The sequence below is a fragment of the Balaenoptera borealis genome, assembly GCF_965194805.1.
Source record: "Balaenoptera borealis genome assembly, chromosome: 9".
In the NCBI taxonomy this organism is placed as follows: domain Eukaryota; kingdom Metazoa; phylum Chordata; class Mammalia; order Artiodactyla; family Balaenopteridae; genus Balaenoptera; species Balaenoptera borealis.
The window spans coordinates 28,833,375-28,854,373 of NC_138873.1; the positions used below are offsets into that span (position 1 = coordinate 28,833,375).

General features: G+C 40.9%; 1 protein-coding gene across 1 annotated transcript in view; it reads left to right on the forward strand.

The window, feature by feature from the left end:
* Positions 1 to 20,999, forward strand: part of LOC309635012 (uncharacterized protein) — a 375,467-nt gene that overhangs the window by 148,494 nt on the left and 205,974 nt on the right. The window contains exon 5 of the mRNA XM_082405758.1: positions 7,781 to 7,936. The gene's annotated coding sequence lies outside the window, so the exon portion shown is untranslated. The remainder of the gene's footprint in view (positions 1 to 7,780; positions 7,937 to 20,999) is intronic.

Genomic DNA, 20,999 nt, shown 5'->3' on the forward strand with positions numbered 1-20,999 from the left:
CAATGAGAAGCCCGCGCACCACGATGAAGAGTAGCCCCCGCTCCCTGCAACTAGAGAAAGCCCACGCACAGCAATGAAGACCCAACGCAGCTGAAAATAAATAAATAAAATAAATAAATTTATACTAATAAAAACCAGGCAAAGACACCCAGAGTTAACCATAATACCCCAAATATACCCCTCCCTCTATTAGCTACTTGACTCTTAGTCTTATTGTGGACTTATGCTGGGGATGTGTGGGGAAGGGTTTTGAGGCAAACTTATGTGGAACACCCATATCCTAGTGAAATGGGATGACATATACAGCAAAAGCAGCCTTGAAGGAGAAGAAAAAATCACAGAGGGCAGTCTGAAGATGCACACGGATGAAGAAAGGGGCTTTCACGCAGACTTATTTTTGATCATTTACATTTCATTTCTCTGTATGTTAAGAAGTGGCCTTCTTAATATGTGGAGGCAGGGCAATGGTGGGTTTGCATCGAGGAATACTGTTCTGATTTTACATGAGTTACGATCATTCTCAACAAACAGGCTGAACTCCTTGCTGTTGGCTAAAGATCAGGGAGACCAGACCTTCCCAGCAGGGTTGACCTGGAATAAACGGGTCCTTGGCACTTGCTGCATCAGTGGAGCAAAGTCAAAGTTGGAGGCACTTTGAGGTGATATGTTTCTCCAAAGTCAGGGTGTATTGTATATCAGAGAAGCAGGAGAAGGTGGTGGTGTGTTTTTTAGGCACAGCATTCTCCACTGTTGATTGGTTACACTCTTAGAATTAACCATGTTCTATGCCAGTTTCTGCCAAGCATATGCAATATCACCGTGGAAGTGAAGTGAGTCACTAGTATTTTGCACCTAAGGGACATATAGTTAAGTAATGGGAACCTTGAACCTCATCCCCTGATCTAAGTAGAGCTTCAGTAATAGAAGTCTGCCTCTAGACGCACAGTTATATAACTTTGCTGCTTGAACCTCTTTGCGTGTGATTGTTTTGTTAATCCAAGACATCACCATGGTTACCTCCTCAACTTGGACGTTACATAGAGCTCTGTATGGCAAAGGTGCTATATTACATGTCTTAAACTCTGGGTTCCAGCACTGATTGAATGTTTAGGAAAAATAAAACTGAAAGTTTATATCTCTGCTAAATTTTTATGTTGAAACCTAACCCCCAACGTGACAGTGTTTGGAGATGGGGATGGGGGCCTTTGGGAGATGATTAGGTCATGAGGGTGGAGTCCTCATGAATGGGATTAGTGCTCTTATAAAAGAGACCCCAGCAAGTTCCCTTGCCCCTTCCATCATTGAGGAAACTGCAAAAAGACAGCCACCTATGAACCAGGAAGCAGGCTGTCTCTCACCAGACACCTAATCTGCTGGCATCTTGATCTTGGACTTCCAGCCTCTAGAACTGTGAGAAATAAATTTCTGTTTTTTATGAAAAAAATAAAAAAGAAAACTTGAGGAAGCATCTGAGACAGAGAGGAGAGAGAGAGAGAGAGAGAGAAGACAAGCGATGGCAACCACAAAAGAAAGTAGAGTAAGAATCAGCACCAGGTAGTTCTCAGTTTATAGACTGAATAGATCCAATCAGACAACTCAATGGAGTCAAGTCACTTAGGGATTTAGGAACATTCCAGGGTTTCTTTATCAATTGGGCCAAACATACAAATTCTTTCCACTTAAGTAAACTGTGCTTATCCCAAGGCTCTGAAAGGCAAGTCAGATTTCTTCCACTTAAGGAGATATACCTCATATTTGGTATATTTCTCTAGTTACATAAATGTTTACTGAAATTCCTTCCAGGATTATGGGTTGAAAACTTGGAGAGACCCTTTATTACGTGACAAGTTGCTCCTCCAAAGATAGAAAACTTTACTTGAGATTTAAATTCCTGACCAAAAATGCCTGTAAGAGATAAGGATAGATATATACATTGAAACCACAAATACTAGAGCTACGGTAGGTGGTTTGGGGGAAAGGGTATGGACTGGGAAGAAATGTTTGAGATACTAGAAAATGCACTGTAATGCATTAACTTCCAGCCCCAACTTTTATTCAGTCTTTCTCGGTATATAAACATAATAAACTGTGGTAGGCTTTAAATGATCCCATTTTGTATTCATTCTTGGTTGAGAAGGCCCTGAGGTTGAGGAAGGGAAAGGAGAAACTCCAAGTCCTCTATCTATGAAACTTGGAGTGGGAGAGAACAACGGGAGTGATCCTGTTCCACATTTCAGACAAAGTCACAGCCTCACAGTTTAGCTCTCTCCTAGGCAGAGGGAGGGATACTCTCCGAGCAGAGTGAAGGGTAAACGAAGGGATGAGGGAGATTGGATAAGGTGGAGAGGGGACAGTTTTCATAGAGCATCACTCTAAATCTCCTCCATATTGGGCATCGTGATTACTATGAATTCCTTCACTATTACCAGTCACATCCAGGACGTGGTCAGATGACCGAATATTTGAGTGTGGACCAAAGCAAAGATAGGGTGCCTCGGTCTAAAGACTCACCTATTAGTATATAACTCAACATATAACTCTCAAATCTCCATGTGAAATGTAGAAAAACAATAAATAAATTGCTGTGGGTGTGTTTTAAATGACATAGTACAGAGCGATACAAGGCACTCCTTTTTAATGATTGGCAAGCCAAAGTGATAAGTAGACAATAAACCCGTGAGTCATCCTTTACTCCTCCTTTCCTTCCTCCCCCATCAAATAGATGAACCGGCTCTACTAATGTGCATCTTAGAGTTCTGTCCAGACTCTCCCCCCCGTCCCCGACCTCCCATTGTTCTAGTTCAGGTTCTCATCACCTCTTGTCTAAACAGTTGCACCACAGAATAACCATTGAATGTCTACCTTGTGTCTTACCCTCTGCCAGGTGCTCAGAGTTAATTTAAGAAGATGTAAATGGGTACCTGCTTTCATGAAGCTTATGTTTTGGCAGGGAAAAGAGAAAACAAGCAACCAATTGCACAATTCATTAATAAAATGTTGACGGATGCAACAAAGGGTAAGTGTAAGGTGTTGGGGAACATCCGAAAGGCCCCTAAGGAAGGTTTCCTTGAGAAACTAATAGATGAGCTGAGCTTTAAGGAATAGGTAAGAATGAACCTGATGTAGATGGAAGCTCCAGACACAGAGAAGAAAGAGCATGCCAGCTGGCCCTTAGGCATGAAGGAGAACTGGAAAAGCTAAGAATGCCATCAGTGCTGGAGCAAGGAGAAAGGCAGGAGGAGGCAAGGGCTAGAACTCAGGAAAGGATGAAGGAGGCAGGGCTAGAACCCAGGGAACTTGAAAAGGATTCTGGTTTCTTCTTGGATAATGCACATCCTTTGGGGTGTAATGCATCCTTTGGAGATCAGTTCACATGTCTTCTCCTCCAGGCAGCCTTTCTTGATGCTCTCTCTCTTCCCCACCTCCCTTCATTGGGCTGTTTGGTGCCCATGGTTTATCATTGCACACGAGGTAATGCAATTATTTGCTATGTGTCTCTACCTTGCATTTGATGGTGAGCTTCTTGAGGTCAGGAACCGTGTACTATTCATCTCCATATAACCCCAAATTAAAGCTTTCCCAATATTCCACTGAAAGGAGACAGTTTGGTTCCAGTAAACACATAACTATAGTCCAGGGGAAAAAAAATCATGAATGATAAGAATAATCTGAGGTGTTAAGAGGTTTTTTTTAATTTTAATTTTTAAAGTTGTTTTTCAAGAAAGTGTGCACAGGATTTCAGAATTTGTTTTTAAGAAAATATTTATGGGTTTTTAGAATTTTTTTTATCATAATCATTCCCTACCCCTCCCAACACACATGGGTATCTAGTAGTAAAGGAGAGAGAATCTTTATGAGTATGTAGTGAAGTAGGGAATTTCTTTTAAATCATGTGACTAAGAAATTGTGTTTGAAAGATAGTGGGTACTAGACCAGACCAGCATAGACAAAGACATTGTGTGAGAGCCTCAGCCCTCGCTATTTGCTGTCAACTTGATAGGCTTCTCCACTTCACCTGTGTGTTCTGTCTGAGTCTCACTCAACACGGGCTTCCTAGTGGCCACCACCAAGAAATGGACTAAGATGAGACTCATTGATCAATGTGCATAGAGAGTCTGGGGTCATTACTCACATACCTTGACAAAACCCCTGCATTTTCTTTTTTATTTATTTATTTATTTATTTTAAATTATTATTATTTTTTAAATCAGCCATCAGTTTTATACACATCAGTGTATACATGTCAATCCCAATCGCCCAATTCAGCACACCACCATCCCCACCCCACCGCGGTTTTTCCCCCCTTGGTGTCCATACATTTGTTTTCTACATCTGTATCTCAACTTCTGCCCTGCAAACCGGTTCATCTGTACCATTTTTCTAGGTTCCACATACATGCGTTAATATACGATATTTGTTTTTCTCTTTCTGACTTACTTCACTCTGTATGACAGTCTCTAGATTCATCCACGTCTCAACAAATGACTCAATTTCGTTCCTTTTTATGGCTGAGTAATATTCCATTGTATATATGTACCACATCTTCTTTATCCATTCGTCTGTCGATGGGCATTTAGGTGGCTTCCATGACCTGGCTATTGTAAATAGTGCTGCAATGAACATTGGGGTGCATGTGTCTTTTTGAATTACGGTTTTCTCTGGGTATATGCCCAGTAGTGGGATTGCTGGGTCATATGGTAATTCTATTTTTAGTTTTTTAAGGAACCTCCATACTGTTCTCCATAGTGACTGTATCAATTTACATTCCCACCAACAGTGCAAGAGGGTTCCCTTTTCTCCACACCCTCTCCAGCATTTGTTGTTTGTAGATTTTCTGATGATGCCCATTCTAACTGGTGTGAGGTGATACCTCATTGTAGTTTTGATTTGCATTTCTCAAATAATTAGTGATGTTGAGCATCTTTTCATGTGCTTCTTGGCCATCTGTATGTCTTCTTTGGAGAAATGTCTATTTAGGTCTTCTGCCTATTTTTGGATTGAAAACCCCTGCATTTTCTAAGTGTATTAGAAAAGGGCTCCAATTCTAATAACAAGGCATTTCTGGATCCCATGTCATAGAGTCGGCCATATTTGCCACTGGGAACATATTATAACCAGAGATTAATTTTCTTTCAAAAACTTTATAAGCAAATTGTGCCTATTTCTACTAGGCTTTACTAAAACTGAAAATATAACAGTTTTAAACTTCTATAATCACTTAAAATATTAAAATGACTTTGGAGCCTCTAATAAGTGTTTGCTAGTAAACCATTCATTCTGATGGTACAAAAGGCTCTGATCTGCTGGAGAGAGAACATGAGACACACCACGGGTATGGTTTTACTTCACCATAAATCAGTGTAAAGCAAATGTGCTGGCTCTAACAAGGCGGGTTAATTGTTAAATTCACAAGTTTTTTTGTTTTTTTTTTTAAAGACTTGGTTGTTCCAAATACATTTTAAAAGTTTATCAGAGGCCTGTGAATTAATATCTTCTTCCCCTCCATCCATGTTCACTCTGGTCATCAAAAACATCCAAAAGCATTCCCCTGACCTTAAAACTGGACTTTTCAAATAGCCTTTAGTCCCCCTCTCAGGGTGAATCAATGAATGAGTGAATACAAATACTGAAAATTCAAATGTAGTTCTATTTTGAGCAAAGTCAAACGAACAGCTGAGAAACAGGTCCTGCCTCTAAAGGCATAATCCTTTGTTTTCTTGTTGCCATCTTGTCATCCCTATAGCTGAGTTGGAGGCCTGCTCTGGTCATCTAGTCCTTGGAAGATTCAATGGGAAACTACACTTTATAAGGACAAGATTTCAGAAATCCTGACATATTAACCTGTATTTAGGGTGTGATTTTGTTATAAGGAGCAGCAGTGTTTTCTAAGAGATGCAATTTCTGCCCACTAGGCCTTGATGATTTAGTCTTTTAAAATGAAATATGTCAAATACACAAAACATATAACGATTAACAAAATTAATTGTCTTCCAAAGCCTTAAGAGCCATTTATAATTTTATTGAGGTAGCAAGATAACAAAGCAACTTTTAATTATCTCTGCCCTTGGGAAAAATCAATAGCTATCTTTCAATTTCTTTTTAGACAATGATGTAAACTTGACAATATAAATACTAATAAGCAGATACAGAAGAATGATAACTATAGGGGGAAGACAGAGGAAGAAGGGTCACTAGTGGATTCTCTACAAATGGAGCGGTGAGCCCTAGAACTCATTTCCATTTGGCAAGAGTGTTTTTTTGTTAAATCCTTGACCATATATAGTCATATATATCGGCTCATATTCTTCGGAGGGTTAGCATGGATGCAAAGTGGCTTTTCACAAATACAGTCTAGCTACAGCGAAAGAGCCACCCGGCTTACTCAGCTTTTCTGATTAAGATATTATGATGGGGCTTCCCTGGTGGCGCAGTGGTTGAGAATCTCCCTGCTAATGCAGGGGACACGGGTTCGAGCCCTGGTCTGGGAAGATCCCACATGCTGCGGAGCGGCTGGGCCCGTGAGCCACAACTACTGAGCCTGCGCGTCTGGAGCCTCTGCTCCGCAACGGGAGGGGCCGCGGTAGTGAGAGGCCCGCGCACCGCCATGAAGAGTGGCCCCTGCTCGCCACAACTAGAGAAAGCCCTCGCACAAAACGAAGACCCAACACAGCTAAAAATAAATAAATAAATAGAGTAGCTATTAAGTTAAAACAAACAAACAAACAAAAAAAAACAAGATTATTGGGCTTCACCCTCAGAGTCTCTGACTCTGTAGATCTGGGGTGGGGACAATACTTAAAAAAAAAAAAAAAAGATATTATGATGAACAGCATTCAGCACTTTGGTTACCTGCACTGTCCACATCCCAGGAAGCATATCTTATCTCTGGCTCGCAGTCTTTGTTTGCAACCTTGTCCTGTTATAGAAGAACTGATCCTTATATTTCCTTGGTTATTAAATAACTCACTATTTTTAAAGGTTTCAACAAATTGAGACAAATATGTCAGTGGACCCTGTGTCCTCTGTGCTTCGATGCTGTGCCACGCTGGTCATTTGAACATGCAAGACAACAGGAGGCTGCCTCTTGGCCTCCATCCCTGTGGCAATCATTTCATCTACTCCACAGTGTTGTCTACAAGAGAGTTGGTTACACGTGGACTTTTAAGGACGTGGTCTCACTGTACAAAACTGAACAATCTTTTCAACTTCCAATGCTTTATAAACAATATATGTGTAGATAGCTGACCTTGCAAGAGGTGATTTCTCAGCAAGCTTTATTTTGATTTTATTTCACACGCAGGATAGTACACATCCTGATTTGTACCTTAGGAAGACATGTTTCAGGGGTGGCAGAAAATACCGGTAAATGTTCCCTCTCAGAACAGATTGCTGTGCTGGTATCTGTAGATGCCCAAGGCTGAAGTTCCTTTTGTAATTATTTTTAAACTGCTTTGAATCCCCAACCTCCCATCATCCCCATATCTGGGAAGTTCTTAATGGTGCTGTTTCACAAGAAATCCATGATTGTGATGCCGTGTGTATTTGTGAGCGTGTTAGGAAAGGAAAGGAATATATAAAGACGAGAAACAACTTATCGTAAAAGATCTTTATTTGTTCTGAAACAATATTTGGATATAAATAGAAGAAATACATCAATCTATTTTTCTTCTAGTCAAAATGAATCATTCTTCCCTGTTGTTTATTGTACTTTGTTAAACCTCTGTTGTACTTACTATCTTAGTTGGATTTGAAATATTGTTGTGTGTGTCTTTCTTTCCAGCTCGCTGAACAGTGATTCCTTGGGAAGTAGGGACCAGGTTTTGTGTTTCCCCCTCTGCACCCGTGGGCTACTCACCGTGTACACAGTAGATGCTCAGTTATTGTCGCTTTAATTGAATCCAGCATTTCAGACCTTTTGGAGAAACCCAGCTGCTCGGTAAGACCATTTCATTTTGTTTCTCTATGAAGGGCTGCACTCAGGAAACTGAGATCAGAGCCACAGTGGGAAACTTTTTGTGTTTTGAGACATTTTTGTGTTCACAATGTAAACGAGACAGCATGGTTGCAGCAGTCCTTTCACTCTCTGAGGACACATCAGAGAGGCATTTGATTTCTCTTCTAAACCCATGGTGACACTCATCTCACAGGCACACCAGAGGCCGCCGTCAGCAGGTGGACCCTGCAGCGGCCACGGCCCCAGAACGGATTGCACAGGCCGAGGCTGTGGATGGAGGTAGGGGTGGGAGTGGAGAGGTAGAAACAGGTAAGGAGGAGGGCAGCCAAGGTGTTAGTGTTCCCAGTACTAACTCTTTCATTGTTGTGTCGAGTGGGGCTGCTGGGAATTGTTCCATAAATTCTAGTTTGTGAAATGGCTGGATGCAATGCTATATGGTAAACACATCTCATATGCTGAAGAGTCTTTAAGAAGTAATGTCTGGGGAATTCAACTACTCTCTTTAGAAGAGGGTCAACAGTGATTTGAAGTGTGGGGATATTTTCAAATCTGCACACCATAGCCAGGCATCAAGAGTATGTGCTATAAGCTGTGACAAAAACAAACCCCATCTGGAGATCGTATTGGTCGTCCTTTTTGAGTGGAGCCCAGAGGCGGGAAAGCTTCTGAGCCAAACTTTCTCTGGAGTCTGCTCGGAACTCACTGTGGAGTGCTTTGGTGTTTCACTTCCTCACGTGGGTAGTGCTACGGGTCATCCTGATTCTTCGCCGCCTCCCCCCAAATGATAGCTCCCTGGAGCCATTAAGTAAAGCAGGGAAAGCCCACAGTGCCGTCAATCCAGGCTGCACTAGTGTCCCGCGGGGAGCTTAAAACCCTGCACGCTGATTCCTGAGCTCTACCCCCAAGGGTTCTGATGAACTGGTCTGGGGTGGGGCCTGGACATCTGTATTTTGTAAAAGCAATGCAGATGATTCTAGCAGAGCTAAGGGGTCCAAGGTTGAGAAGCTCTATGCCAGAGGATTAAGAATAACAGGAGAAGCTCAAGCGCATCGGTACAGCCGAGTGGGGCAGTGCAGACACCAGTGTGGGGGCATCTGTAGCGACCACCACAGTCACCCCAACAGCAACAGAGGCAAAAATAGAGGAGCCACGCTGGGCTGGGAGAATGCCAGAAAAGGAAGAGGCCGCGCTCATATCCTAGCTCCGCCAGGCACTGAAGCATGCAATCACGCCAGCAGTGCACGCCACGCTCCCGGCACAGGGCTGGGGACCGCGCACACGGAGTGAACAAGACTCAGTCTGTGCCTTTGAGCAGGACAGACGGACATTACAGGTGCACGACGGAGTACCCAGGGGACGCAAAGTTGGGAGTCTCGTTCCACCTGGGGTGGGAGCTGTGTGACAGGAAGACAAAGCATTATCCTCGAGTCCATCAGGCTTGGGCGATCGGGTGTAGGGTGTGACAAGGTGATGATGGTGGTGGCCCGGGGGTTTGGCCTGGAGGCAGGAAGAACAGCTTGGTGTGTCGACAGAACTGCAAGCACTTAGCGTAATGAGGCTGGAGGGGGGTCAGGGCCAGGTGAGAAAGGGCCTGAGTGTCCCCTTAAGGAGCACCAGCTTTCCCAGTGTGCAGAGGGGCCACAGAAAAGGAATTCAGCGAGGGAGTCACAAGGTCAGGGTTTTGTTCTGGAGAAATCATTCCGGTAGATCATTCTGGCAGCAGGATGGCACTGGGGGGGCCGTGATGGGAAGTTCGGGAGCAGCTGCAGTTGTCCGAATGAGAGAAAGCTAGTGTCTGAATAAAAGCAGGAACTGAAGGTCAGAGAGGAGGGAGATGGTCAGAGAGAAGACATCGAGCCCTTCCCTTTCCTAAGTGGCTTATCAACTCCTCACATTGTCCTGATGGCCACGGTGCCTGTAAGTACACTTAACCCAATAAGCAAGGAATGGCAAAATGTTCTTCCTCCTTGTTTAATGGTCTTAACGTTCGTGAGTTAATCACTAAAAATGTACATAGAGCACAATCTCTACCCTCCACCGGTTATATCCCAGGATGTTATCATAGGCCACACCCCTAAATACCCAGTCACCCAGACTAAAGAATGCTATCCCCTCTCTCTGAAAAGCAAGCATTGATTGGGTCAGATACAATATGGGGTCAGTTAGGATTAGATTATTTCCTGCAAAAATCCACACAGGAGATATAGAGTGCTGGATTAATTTCACTGCTCTACCCACTAAGTATATGGAGTGGGAAGCAGTGGGGGAGGGTGGGAAGGAGGGCACTAGATGGCGGGGCTTGGGGGCAGGTGGAAGATATGAAGGACTTTGCCAGGTACCCACTCCTAGCTGTCTTCACTCTCTGGATCCCTCCAGGTGCTCTGGTTCCTGGGCTTCCTCATCTCAGTCCCAGCAGGTCTGTGTGCTGGCTCACAGAGGGCAGGCTCGCTGCAGAGGCATCTACCACCACCCGGAGGGCAGCGCCCACAGCGTGAGCTGTCCAGGCTCCAGCTGCCATGGTCTGGTTATTAGCAAAACCTCAGCTCCTTTCCAGAACTCCAATGCTCCCCTCGCCCTGCCAGGTCTAGGCACAGTGTAACCGTAGCCACCCTTTAAGAACATCCTTGGGATCTGAAACATTGTCAGGTATAAAGAAAACTATGGCTTGATTCTCTGAGTTGTTGTTTCCTCTCCAGGGGAAGGAGCAGTCAAGGTTGTATCATCAGCAGGATATCATTTCAGGAAAATCTTTCAATTTCGCAGGAGAAAAGATGTAGGAAAGAAAATGCTAGAGGGTATATAGGATAACTCTCATTTAGCAAGATAAAAGCCAGCCTGCTAAATGGAAAATAACACATTCTGAGGACTGCAAGGGACAGCACTGGATTGGGCGATGGCTGTGAAAGGATGCGTTATCCTGGTGATGTTGTTCATGGCAGGAGAAGTGGCAATGACTGGGTATTGAGCACAGACCTGGGAACCTGAGATGGGCGACTCTTACTGGACAAATGATTCATTCCATTAGACCACAATCTCGGTTTCTCTGCTTGTAAAAGTTATGTGGTACTCGCTCAGGAATAAACTTACGGACTATAGAATTAGAAATGATAAATATTTTTATCAAGTTTCTCCCAACCCCTTAACTTTTAGGGATCCACTGTTCCCTTTGAAAACCAGAAATGGTGGAATGAAGAAGTGCTGTGATTTTAATAGTACTTGTCTTTACCAACAATGTTAATTTCTCTCTAAGGAGCTGGGCAGTTTACATTGTATATATGTTTCCTGACTACAGTCTCTAAGCGGACCATTCAAACTGTTAGACTAAATTCATTACATTGTTGGAAATTTCCAACCAATCCATCATTCAGTAACCTTAGCTGGGTGGGTTCTTAATTTCCTGATCTTACACCACACCCTGAATACAGATCTAATGAGGGAATGAATGTAGCAATTCTTTTATTTGATTTAAAGCTTGTGTTTTGGTTTCCCTTGCAAGAGAAAATATTTTATCATACAGTGGAAACAAGTGATAACAATTTTGAGAGGGACAAGCTTAACACACAGAATATAGACTTCCTGTGTTCATGTAGGGGAGATAGAAGTAGCTGAAGGTATGATTTCTAACGATAACCTGGTTTGATTTGTGATCTGACTGCATCAGTGGCAGTTCAAAGAGTGGTTTCCAGCACTTTGCATCCATACAGTAACTCTGGGATCTTGAAAAAACTCACATTTGCCATCTAAGACAGGAAAAGTCGAAGAATATGGATACCCCTAAGCTAAGTATATTCATTGTAAAAATGAGTTGGCTCACTGCAGCATTGTTTGCTATAGGAAAAATTGGAAACACAATATTTTAAATAGTTAAACAATGGTGTATTCATTCAATCCAATGTTATTCAGTATTTAAAAACTGAGGAAGTTTGAGGTATTGACTTAGAAAAATGTCCATGTTGTAGAGAGTGGGAATAACTACAGAATGATATGCAGATCATAATTTTACCTTGGTAAAAACAAATAACTCGATCTACGTATATACTGTATGTTAGTACACGTACACAGACATATATATGTCTACAAGGTGTGGCAGTGTGGTATGTGCATGTGTGCAGGGATGAGTAACTGTGGAAGTGGAACGTGGGAAGACAGGCATTGCATGTTTTTCTTTATTAATTTTTAAAATTTTTTACACAATTTTATTGTTTATTGAATTGTATTATAGTTAACATACAATATTATGTTAGTTACGCGTGTACCACAAGTGATTTGACGTTACATACACAAAAAAAATGATCTCTACAATGTCTAATAACCATCTGTCCCCATCAGAATTATTACAGTATTATTGATGATATTCCTTATGTTGTATAATACAGCCCATGACATTTATCTTCTAGCATGTTTTCTTTTCCTTCTTATACCACTGAAGAAATATATATATATATTAAAAAATAAACCTCTAATGAAAACACTACCAACCCAATAGATGGGTTTCATCAAATTAAATGTGTTATATTTTAAAACCACCATCAAGTTAAGACCTTTTATTTAAGGCCACTATGAAAACGTAACGTGTTTCTGAGTCAGGTCAGAGAGCCTGGCAATGATGACTTGCTGTTTTTAAGATCTTTGTGCTTGTAACTCCAGTTATTTTTAATCATTTAAAGGAATATACCTCAGCATTCTATCTGGGTGGTCTAGAGATTGAAGTAATGTATTGTAGCAGTCTGGAATAACTGTTATCAGGCAATCAGGATTTTGCAGACTATTACATTCTAAGCATGTTTTCATTGCCCTGTGTAAATATTTTGATGATTGCCTATGTGCACTAATAGCACTTTGCATAACAAAGAATAACAGGTGCAGCGGAAAGGGAATCAAGTTCGAGGATGCATTTTTAATTTATCGTGTGTGTCTTGACTTTTCTAAATGTATGATAATAATAATAGCAGCTATCGTGGTGTAATTAGTTGCTATGGATAACCTATGACAATGAAAACCTTCTTTTGGGGACTTCCCTGGTGGTCCAGTGGTTAAGACTCTGTGCTTCCACTGCAGGGGGCATGGGTTCCATCCCTGATGATCCCTGGTCAGGGAACTAAGATCCTGCATACTGTGCTGTGTGGCTAAAAAATTTTGAAGAAGAAGAAAAAAAGAAACCTTCTTTTGGAGTAAAGTAAGAAATCTCCCCAGATGAGTTCAGAAGATCATGGAGAGGCACTCTGATCAAAACCTCTGCTTCCCAGGGGTGCAGCCCTCTTACGGCCTGGGGTGATCGTTCCCTGGGCTTTGTTGAGCCTGCGTGATGAATGGGCAGGAAGAAGTAAGGACAGTGTCAGGAAAACACAGACTCAGGTTTGTCCATCCAATGCTCAGAGGCAGTGATAACAAGCATCTGAGCTCGCCACCATCCACGCAGATGGAGGAGATGTGAGCACCGGCTAATTTAGAAAGGATGAATAAGGCCTGCCGCCAGCCAGGGCCAGAGGACCAGGCAAACTCTTTGTGGGAGGTAGAATTTTTTTCCTTTTAATGGATATATTTGGAAATCTAGTTTAACGTGCACTCGTGGTTAGAAGAAAAACTGTCAAACGGCTTTCCTACTGTGATAAAGTTTTTTGGAATCCAAGGAAGGTGAATTCCCCCTCCCTCCAGAATTGTCCGACTACAGTTTCCTATAAGATATGTAAACTAAACCCATATATTTCATGCTATTCTCATCATGTGAAGTCAGCCTGAAAATAGAATTTAAAGAAAAATCAAGACAAATACAAAAAGGTACAATCCAAAGTCCTTTTCAGCTGTCTTGGCATTAAAATCATGGGCAGAAAGCAGCGTCTCTGTTGTAAAATGGAAGAAAAATTGCTGGAAAATTAATACAATAATACTTCTGTGAATATCTACAGAGAAAAAAAATCCAAATTCATTCATCCAACATAAATTAAATACATTGGTTCTCCCTCCCCCAACTTTTGAGGTTACTTTTGGGGATGTTCATTTTACATAGTTTTATGAACATGAGATTAATGTAGCTTTCTGATGAGATGCAGGCTTATGGTTCTCTCTCTGTCTCTGTCTCTCCCTCTCTGTTTCTCTCGCTCTTTCTCTCTCTCTTTCTTGGTATAAATCACTTCGTCTCAGTTACCCTAAATAAGAACTTTTTAATCTTCTCAAACACTAATTTTTAAATCCTAGTCTGAAACCAAGTGAAAAGCTGGCACTTTAAAAATACCTATCAATCTAATCTCTCTCCCTATGTAATTCTAGTTCATCTATACTGGAGAGTGCAAGGCAAGTTATTAAACACTAGTATTTCATTCATTCACTGAATCCTCTCTTATAATAGACATGAATGTTCTATTTCATGGCTTTCATTACTAGGTTCATAGGCTCTTATAATTGTTCAATAAAATTTTAAAGTGTAACACAGTTTGCTGTAAAAAATACCCCATATTTCTCCTGGCTGTTGGGTTATGGATCCTTAGCTCTGACTTAGACCACTCTCGCCCTTCAACATTCCTGTATTATTGGTGAAACAAGAGTAATGGAAACTCCAACAAGATAAAGTGGCAAACAGCATATCAGTGGCTGACTGAGAACACAGCACTACATAGATTAAGAGTTCATTACATATTGAATTAATGGGGACAAGTATGCAGGGTTTTTGGATTTCAGTTCTATGGAGTGTGCACTCAGTTACACCAGGTTTAGTGAGGCTGAAAGAGAAGTCAGTTTCAGGGGAACTAAGTCATCTCTGTAATAAAGACAGCAGTAGTATGTACCCATTTGGCAGGGAAGGTTACTATTAATACATTTCATCGATTTAAGAGAACTCTATTAATAAAACACTATGTTTCAGGCAAGTGAGGGCTTACAAAGTGAGTATGACATAGGCATTTTCCCCAAGCTGTTAACATCAAAAGAGGGAGACAGACTTCTGAATATCTTATCATAGCACAACATAATCCGTGCTACAATCAAGGTCAAATTGAGGGATGGAGAGAGAAAATAACTCATCTTAGATTTATAAAAATTTTCCATTTTCAAAAACAAGATTCCTTCCTAGTCCAGCATGTGTTAAATTTTTGGATAAAGTATATTTTTTAAAATGTTACTTTAATGCAATTTTTACTGGTAAGAAAATATGGGAATTCCTTGAAGGCCAGTAAAACATCTACAGGGGTATAGAAGTTGACTTTTGTGGGGTTATTGGCATGAAACTTACAGTTTTTAAACACACATGGGACATTTTTGGAAGTCAACTGGATACATTTGGCCTTAAAGATCTCAATTTGTTTTGAAAGATTGGTAACATACCTATCACATTTTCTTACTATAATGCAATAAAAAGATCACTGAAAATGTTCTATACACTCAGAAAAGTTAAAACACTTCTAAACCAGTCAAGGAAGAATTAATTAATAGAAATTAGGCAATTCTTAGAAATGAATAATAAATAAAATACTATATGTCAAAACTTGTGGGATGTAGTAAGATTGTGCTGAGAGATAAATTTGTAGCCCTAAATGCTTATTTTAACAAAGAAGAAATGCAAAAAAAAAAAAAAAAAAAATTGAGCTAAGCATCCAATTTAAGAAATCAGAGGGAAGAACAAACTCACTTAATAACCCAAAGAAAGTTGGAGAGACAGAAGTAAATGAAACAGAAATCAAAGATACAAATAAGAATATCAAAAAAAGTCTGCTTTTAAAAGAGTAATAAAAATGGCAACTACTGTCAGGCTTTGTCAAGGAAAAAAAAAGAGAGAAAAGAACGTTACTATACACGTAACATTACACGATTAGACAAGTGAGAGAAGACAAGTTTATGCCCCCAAATTTAAAAACGTATAAGAAATAGATGTGTTCCTAGGAAAATAAAAATGATCAGAACTGACTCAAATAAAATAAAACGTGACATGTGCTATCACCATGAAAGGGATTGAATAAAAATTTAAAATCTTTCTGTCAGCAAAATCCTAGGCCCAGAGTATTTTCATTGATGAGTTCAAGGTGTTAGTAATTCCAAACTTAAACTCTTTCAGAGAAAAGAAAAAGATGAAGCACTCCTCAACTCATTTTTTAAGTCCATTACAACCTTGATACCAAAACCAGGCAAGAATGGTATGAGAAAGGAAACTTATTAAAATAAATTATTAAACATAGAGGCAATTTTCTGAAACAAAATACCAGCAACCAAAATTTAGCCATTGATTAGAAAAAAATCACAGCCAAGCTAACAAATCTAGGGCCAACTTAGTTAGCAGGTTAAGGGGATGTGGGAGGGGAGAGAGGAATATGGTTACTTTTACAGTCGTAGAACAAACATTTGATAAAATTACACACCTAATCATGATTTAACAAGTAAGCAAGTAAGCTTCTTGCAATAGGAAGATCATCACTACCTTAACTGGAAGAAGTGAATCTAAAAAATTGTATTTATTTTTCAGAGATCTGGAAGGTAACTAAAAATGAGCTTTCTCCCTCCATAGAAAGATGAGGAAAGGCTGTTAATATTTAAACCATTTTTTTGCCCCATTACATATATAAACGTATGTGTATGTTTGTACAATTATAAATATACACAACCACACAGAGATTAATTGCATAGTAGTTAAGAAGGTGAGTTCTGGAGGAAAATTGCTAAATTAAAATCCTAGGATTGTATATTTTGGGGCCAATTTTCTAACCTCCCTGTGCTTCAGTTTTCTCATCTGTAAAATGGGTGAGGAAAACACCTCATTGGTTTGTTGTGAGAGTTAAATAAATAAATACATGTGAAGCATATAGGAAAATGCCTGACAGATTGTAAGCACTCAGTATAAGTATTAGTGGCTATGGTGATTTTCTTTTTTGGTACTAAAATGTTTCCTTTATATTTTTTCTGTATTTTCCAAATTTTCTACAATATTTTACTTTTGTAAAAAGAGCTATTTTAAACACACACACACACACACACACACACAAACCCCTATACTACTCACATGCACCCCCTGCAAAAGCCCTTTGATCTGAGTTGCCTCATACGCTTCCCTGGAAGGTTGAGTTGTGGCGAAACATCACTTCTGAGAGCTCTGCCCTCACCCTTCAGGGCACCTCTATGTTCATTGTTTCTCCTAAGGCAGGATGGTTGAAGCATTGCTCTGACCACGTGTTATCAACCCCGTGACAGTCCACTGTGAACCCTGGTGACTCCAGAGGCAAAGGAAAGGCTCTTTCTGATCATGCTGAGACAAAGATGCAGCAGAATCACCCATGGGACTTCCTAATCAAGGATGTTCACACTCTGCCCCTAAAGACTGTGATTTGGCAGGTCAGAGGGTACTTGCAGATTTATGACGCTGATGGGCACCTGGGTTGTGATCAGCTGCTTTATCCTGTTTTCACTCAACCTTTCCCCACATCCTGACACAGGCAACCCTGGGCTGGTGGGTTTGAATGGTATGCAGCACTTCCCAATGAATTTTAATTAATTTTCAGAATTGTTCAGGAAATATTCTAGATTAGAAAAAGGGGATGTGAAGGAGAAACTAACAACATTCCTCATTCTCAGAAGTTTAAATTTTCATATAGGAAGACAGAAGTAGACATATAGGATAATTACAGAGCATAATAAGAGGACTTAAAGGAGAAAATAAATGGGGTGATATGGCAGAGTGATGGGAGAGGGGCCTTGAGGCAGGTGCCCAGGGATGGCTGTGCTGAACAGGTGATGTTAGAGTGGAGAGTTTGAGATGAGAGGGAGCAGGTTATGCTCAGAAGAGCAGTGAATGCTTTCTAGGCAGAGGCAACAACCACTGCAACAGGAAAGAACTCAGCATGTTCAAGGTTGGTGTCTGGAATATCATGTGTAGGAGGAAATGCTGGGGAGGTCAGTGCATGGAGACTTGTTCAGGCCAAGGACTTTAGGTTTTATTCTAAGTGCAGTAGAAGAGCACAGGCTCTTCAATGGAGTATGGTGGAGGTGACGTAGGAAATCGATGTTTTCAAGGATTACACTGGTTTATATATGGAGATAGATTGGTGGAAAATAATAGCAGAAGCAAGGAAGCTTTCGGGAGACTATTGCAATAACCTAGGTGAGAGATGATGACAGCTTGGATTTGGGGGGGTAGCAGAGGGATGGCGAGGGGTGAATCAAGTTGGGGTCTCTTTGGAGGTAGATGGCAACTAGGGTATTTGTGTCAGATTCATGGTTCTGATTGGCTATATGACAGTTGGAGATCAGGCCATTGGGTCAAAAGCCACTGCAAGGCCTCCTTCCCATGAAGGTAAATGGAGAGAATGCTGACTGGTCTCACAGGTTCAAAATCCAAGTTCCCATTTGTCCTTTTGGACCATTAGAATAGTTACACTGTGGCTATTGTAAATGCCTTACTGTGTCAAAAGGGTGAGACGCTGCTTTTGCCGAGAGATCAGTTTTCAGCTGCAGAACTCCATATTCTGGGCAACATTTGGGGCTCACTCAATTATCCTCCTATGTCAGAGGTGGAATAAGTCTAGGCTTCAGTCCTAAGAGTACCAAGATGTAGGGCAGGCCCCAGGCATCTAGCTCCATTCCGCACCGAGGAATCCCTGAGGAGTTCCAACCTCATCTGAACCTTTGGGACCTCCCTCTTGAGAGGACCAGAGCTAACGTGCTTCTCGGAGGCTGATTCTGAGCTGGAGCCAGTCCAAGTGCAGGACAGCGTCCTCCCATTCTCTACACTCTCACGCAACGTGACTGTGGTCTCCGTGAGTTCACCCCAGCCCTGCTCAGCCCCTGGGCCGGCTCCAGAGAGTCTAAGGCTGCTCATGAATTGGGGGATGGGATGGGAAGGAAAGTGTTACTTGCTAGCCATTGTGGGCAAAAGCAGAAATGGAGTTAGCAAATGCCTTACTTCCCCATTTCCTATCATGAGAAAATGGTGAGATGTTGCAAAACCCACAATTCTCAGATGGGTTATGTACATGTGACACGGTGGAACATTCCCAAAGACACAGCTTAAAGAAAATATAAATAAACCAGTGTGTAAGTCAAATGACACACTGATTGCCCTCAGCATGAGGAAAGAGTTTTGTATGCATATTAGCTACAGGTTACAAGGGTGTTCCCAAGAGTATGATTCAAATTCTTTATCTCATCCCCAAACAAATTTTATAAAGGACTTGGACCCTTATGCTTATGGCACTGTGTGAGGGGTCAGGAGTAAATTTAGAAGCAATTTGAAGACATGAGAGCTATAACCATATATTTTACAGCTTAAAAATAGCAAACACTAATATGGATATAAATGCAGTAAGAGTGGTAAATATTGTGTCAAGAAATTATTTAGGTTCTCTTGAAAAACAAGTTTCAAAACAATAAATCGAACATGAACCATTTAATTGAAAACTGAAAAACTGTGTGTTTCATTGAATCTAAGAAGCTATCAAATGTAAGCCAGCTCAATTTCAGAAATGTTAATATGTGAGCACATACACATTTTAAAGTCAAAAAAGGTTTTTATAAATGCTTTTTATAATTGTTTTTAAATAAATGTTTTTAAAGGCATAAAGAGTGTCAGAACAATATATTCTAAAATGTTAACGGAGAAATATTATACTTTAAGATGTTCAAAATATACCTCTGGGGGAGGGGAGTGGGATGGGATAAAGGACCCTATATATTATTCTATACACTTTTACATTATTTGAACTTTTTATAATGAGTATATATTGAGAAAATGTGTGTGTGTGTGTGTGTGTGTGTGTGTGTGTGTGTGTATAAATGACACTGATTCATATGGGTAAAGCTACATGTAAATTTGCCAGTCAAAAATTTTTGCGTGTGGAGAAAATAGGCTAATAGATCCTGATTTTATTAAGCATGGCAAATGCTCACATAATTCAGGGAAGGTCAAAGAAATTTTCTGTTTTTGCTTCAACTGCACATTCCTACCTGCTGTGAAATAAACCCAGCCTTCCTGCCAGGGTCTGTTGATTCAGCTTTGCCGTCTGGAGCAGTCTAGCATTCACAGTCTGAATGGAATAATGCTGCTTTGGTCAGAGGCTCTGCTGGGAGCAAAGTTTGCGGTAGGTGGTGTTAATTACATTCTTTCCATAAAATAGCAGGGCTCTAAGCATGGAGCCGGGTAGAAACTGTGGAGCACGTGTGGCAGCCGAGATTTAGGATATAGGCAAAGGTTTGTGGGTGAGAACACCAGGCAGGCAAGGCCATAAAGTCAGAGAAGTGGCTGCCTCATTATTCATGAGTCCTGTTGCTTCTGAGAACATTCTGTACCATGTGCACCGTAGGCTTAGGGCACATTCCAAAGCCATTTTTTATTATCGTTTAGAATCTCATTTTCAGAGTAGGTAGATAAATAAGCTGATAGTTAAACATTTGTAAACCAATACATTCCAACAGGATCTACCCGTTGACCATGGGACCAAAGGACATCACAGTGCTTTAGAGTCAGTGCAGAAAGCAACCTTCTCAGGTCTACTGGAAAAGAATATTCATTCATTTCTTCATTCATTCATTCATTCATTCAAGAAATGACTTGTTGAGTGCCTTCCATGTGCTGGAAATACACACTGATGAAAATGGAGAAGTTCTTGCCCTTGTAGAGTTTACCTTCCAGTGAAGGTGACAGATAATGAACAAACAAGACAGAAATAATTACAGAGGTGACAGTGCTATGAGGAGCATGAACAGAGTGACATGACAGAGAGTAAGTGGGAGTGAGAGTGAGTGAGGGGCTCTTCATACGGTTTAGGGTGCAAACGAGGCCTTGCTGGGGAGGCATCACTGGAACTTATTGCTGAAGGATGCAAAGGCAGCAGTCGAAGCTTCAAGAAGAATCCTTCCCTGAGCATCAGGAGACCTGAGTCTAGGTGGGCAATATATTCCTCAAGGAGCCGCCTGGCAGTGAATCTAAATAATCACCAATCTGTTAACTGAAGAAGAATAATTTTTATGTGAAAATACTTTATAAACTGTAAAGAATGTTATAACATTACTTCCATTCAATGTTCATAATAACTCTTCTAAGTAGGTCAGATAAGGATTAAAATTAGTTGGA